This window comes from Babylonia areolata, chromosome 2 (assembly GCF_041734735.1).
Source record: "Babylonia areolata isolate BAREFJ2019XMU chromosome 2, ASM4173473v1, whole genome shotgun sequence".
Classification (NCBI taxonomy): Eukaryota; Metazoa; Mollusca; class Gastropoda; order Neogastropoda; family Buccinidae; genus Babylonia; species Babylonia areolata.
Window position 1 is genome coordinate 69,460,491 of NC_134877.1, and position 5,090 is coordinate 69,465,580.

The following is a 5,090-nucleotide window of genomic DNA, read 5'->3' on the forward strand; positions in this document are numbered from 1 at the left end:
ACCACCACTCCATCATCCACAACAACTCCATCATCCACCACCACTCCATCATCCACTACAACCCCATCATCCACCACCACTCCATCATCCACTACAACCCCATCATCCACCACAACACCGTCATCCACTACCACCCCATCATCCACCACAACTCCATCATCCACCACCACCCCATCATCCACCACAACTCCATCATCCACCACCACCCCATCATCCACCACAACTCCATCATCCACCACCACCCCATCATCCACCACAACTCTATCATCCACCACCACCCCATCATCTACAACAACACCGTCATCCACCACAACACCATCATCCACGACCACGCCATCATCTACCACAACTCCATCATCTACCACCACCCCATCATCCACCACCACCCCATCATCCACCACAACACCGTCATCCACTACCACCCCATCATCCACCACCACCCCATCATCCACCACAACTCCATCATCCACCACCACCCCATCTTCAACAACAACTCCATCATCCACTACCACGCCATCATCCACCACCACCCCATCATCCACCACCACCCCATCATCCACTACCACACCATCATCCACAACCACACCGTCATCCACCACCACCCCATCATCCACCACCACACCATCATCCACCACCACCCCATCATCCACCACAACACCGTCATCCACCACCACCCCATCATCCACCACCACCCCATCATCCACCACCACACCATCATCCACCACCACCCCATCATCCACCACAACTCCATCATCCACCACCACTCCATCATCCACCACAACTCCATCATCCACCACCACCCCATCATCCACCACAACTCCATCATCCACCACCACCCCATCATCCACCACAACTCCATCATCCACCACCACCCCATCATCTACAACAACACCGTCATCCACCACAACGCCATCATCCACGACCACGCCATCATCTACCACAACTCCATCATCTACCACCACCCCATCATCCACCACCACCCCATCATCCACCACAACACCGTCATCCACCACCACCCCATCATCCACTACCACACCATCATCCACCACCACACCATCATCCACCACAACTCCATCATCCACCACCACTCCATCATCCACCACCACTCCATCATCCACCACCACGCCATCTTCAACAACAACTCCATCATCCACCACCACCCCATCATCCACCACAACTCCATCATCCACCACCACCCCATCATCTACAACAACACCGTCATCCACCACAACACCATCATCCACGACCACGCCATCATCTACCACAACTCCATCATCTACCACCACCCCATCATCCACCACCACCCCATCATCCACCACAACACCGTCATCCACTACCACCCCATCATCCACCTCCACCCCATCATCCACCACAACTCCATCATCCACCACCACCCCATCTTCAACAACAACTCCATCATCCACTACCACGCCATCATCCACCACCACCCCATCATCCACCACCACCCCATCATCCACTACCACACCATCATCCACAACCACACCGTCATCCACCACCACCCCATCATCCACCACCACACCATCATCCACCACCACCGCATCATCCACCACAACTCCATCATCCACCACCACCCCATCTTCAACAACAACTCCATCATCCACTACCACGCCATCATCCACCACCACACCATCATCCACCACCACCCCATCATCCACCACAACTCCATCATCCACCACCACTCCATCATCCACCACCACTCCATCATCCACCACCACGCCATCTTCAACAACAACTCCATCATCCACTACCACACCATCATCCACCACGACACCGTCATCCACGACCACTCCATCATCCACCACCACCCCATCATCCACCACCACACCGTCATCCACCACCACCCCATCATCCACAACAACTCCATCATCCACCACGACGCCATCATCCACCACCACCCCATCATCCACCACCACCCCATCATCCACAACAACTCCATCATCCACCACGACGCCATCTTCCACCACCACTCCATCATCCACCACCACACCGTCATCCACCACCACTCCATCATCCACCACAACACCGTCATCCACCACCACTCCATCATCCACCACCACCCCATCATCCACTACAACACCGTCATCCACCACCACACCATCATCCACCACAACTCCCACCACCGTTCCTGGAAGCTCTACCACGTCGCAATCGACGTCCACGTCAACAACATTGTCATCTACCACATCATCATCAACCACGTCTGTGTCTTCACCTCCAACCACGGTCATAGGGTCTTCAACCACGTCCTCCACTCAATCCACTACTGCATCTTCCACCACCACCCCATCATCCACCACCACACCATCCTCCACCACCACTCCATCATCCACCACCACACCATCATCCACCACCACACCATCATCCACCACGACCCCATCATCCACCACGACACCATCATCCACCACCACTCCATCATCCACTACCACCCCATCATCCACCACCACCCCATCATCCACCACCACCCCATCATCCACCACCACACCATCCTCCACCACCACTCCATCATCCACCACCACACCATCATCCACCACCACACCATCATCCACCACGACCCCATCATCCACCACGACACCATCATCCACCACCACTCCATCATCCACTACCACCCCATCATCCACCACCACCCCATCATCCACCACCACCCCATCATCCACCACCACACCATCCTCCACCACCACCCCATCATCCACCACCACACCATCATCCACCACGACCCCATCATCCACCACGACACCATCATCCACCACGACACCATCATCCACCACGACACCATCATCCACCACCACTCCATCATCTACAACGACAAAATCATCCACCACCACTCCATCATCCACTACCACACCATCATCCACCACCACCCCATCATCCACCACCACTCCATCATCCACCACTACACCATCATCCACCACCACACCATCATCCACCACCACACCATCCTCCACCACCACCCCATCATCCACCACCACCCCATCATCCACCACAACTCCCACCACCGTTCCTGGAAGCTCTACCACGTCTGAATCGACGTCCACGTCAACAACATTGTCATCTACCACATCGTCATCAACCACGTCCGTGTCTTCACCTCCAACCACAGTCATAGGGTCTTCAACCACGTCATCCACTCAATCCACTACTGCATCTTCCACTACCACCCCATCATCCACTACCACGCCATCATCCACCACCACCCCATCTTCAACAACCACACCATCATCCACCACCACCCCATCATCCACCACCACCCCATCATCTACAACGACACAATCATCCACCACCACTCCATCATCCACCACCACCCCATCATCCACCACCACTCCATCATCCACTACCACCCCATCATCCACTACCACCCCATCATCCACCACCACCCCATCATCCACCACCACTCCATCATCCACCACCACCCCATCATCTACAACGACACAATCATCCACCACCACTCCATCATCCACCACCACCCCATCATCCACCACCACTCCATCATCCACTACCACCCCATCATCCACCACCACTCCATCATCCACCACCACCCCATCATCCACCACCACTCCATCATCCACTACCACCCCATCATCCACTACCACCCCATCATCCACCACCACCCCATCATCCACCACCACTCCATCATCCACTACCACCCCATCATCCACCACAACTCCATCATCCACCACCACACCGTCATCCACCACCACCCCATCATCCACCACCACTCCATCATCCACTACAACACCGTCATCCACCACCACACCATCATCCACCACCACCCCATCATCCACCACAACTCCCACCACCGTTCCTGGAAGCTCTACCACGTCGCAATCGACGTCCACATCAACAACATTGTCATCTACCACATCGTCATCAACCACGTCCGTGTCTTCACCTCCAACCACGGTCATAGGGTCTTCAACCACGTCCTCCACTCAATCCACTACTGCATCTTCCACTACCACCCCATCATCCACCACCACACCATCATCCACCACCACACCATCATCCACCACCACCCCATCATCCACCACCACCCCATCATCCACCACAACACCATCATCCACTACCACCCCATCATCCACTACCACCCCATCATCCACCACCACACCATCATCCACCACCACCCCATCATCCACCACCACCCCATCATCCACCACAACACCATCATCCACTACCACCCCATCATCCACTACCACCCCATCATCCACCACAACACCATCATCCACTACCACCCCATCATCCACCACAACACCATCATCCACCACCACCCCATCATACACCACCACCCCGCCGTTCAGCTCGTCCACCATCTTGAGCTCCAGCACGTTCACGATGTCGTTCAGCACCAGCCCCACCACTGTCACCACCTCGCCTACATCCACTCCTTCGTCTTCCACCACATCTACAACAACGCCATCATCAACCACGACCGTACCATCGACCACCACCTCTACAGGTGAGTCGCCAGGAGTCCGTCATGTGCTGGTCAGTCTCTCCGCTGTGAGGAGCTCTTTGTTCACTCGTTGTAGTTTGTCACCTTGTCTTCCCATTTCTTTCCGGAAACAATTGTCTTTCATCTTCCTGGTTTTTTTGTTTTTTTGTTTCTTTTTTCTTCTTCTTCTTCTTCTTTTTGACTCACTTGTGTAAACAAAGTGAGTCTATGTTTTAACCCGGTGTTCGGTTGTCTGTGTGTGTGTGTGTGTGTGTGTGTGTGTGTCTGTGTGTCTGTGTGTCCGTGGTAAACTTTAACATTGCCATTTTCTCTGCAAATACTTTGTCAGTTGACACCAAATTAGGCATAAAAATAGGAAAAATCCAGTTCTTTCCAGTCATCTTGTTTAAAACAATATTGCACCTCTGGGATGGGCACAAAAAAATAATAAATGAAGCCTAATCATATGCAAACTGCATTTACTGTTATATTTATATTTTTTGTACTCTCTAAACTTGGCACTTTGATCTGATATTCTGACCCAACAACAAGAGCAGTCATTATTTTCATTTTTTGTTCGAACAGGAACTTCTTTTGCTAAGCATGGAAGTTTTATTTATTTTGCAAAGGTATTGGTGAAGAT

The 5,090-nt window shown here is 53.0% G+C and overlaps 1 long non-coding RNA gene across 1 annotated transcript in view; it reads left to right on the forward strand.

The window, feature by feature from the left end:
- The first annotated feature begins 4,633 nt into the window (after window positions 1–4,633).
- LOC143279563 (uncharacterized) overlaps window positions 4,634–5,090 on the forward strand; it is a 12,896-nt gene continuing 12,439 nt past the window's right edge. The window contains exon 1 of the long non-coding RNA XR_013054901.1: window positions 4,634–5,090. This exon is cut by the window's right edge and continues 1,274 nt beyond it. This is a non-coding gene — a long non-coding RNA (uncharacterized LOC143279563).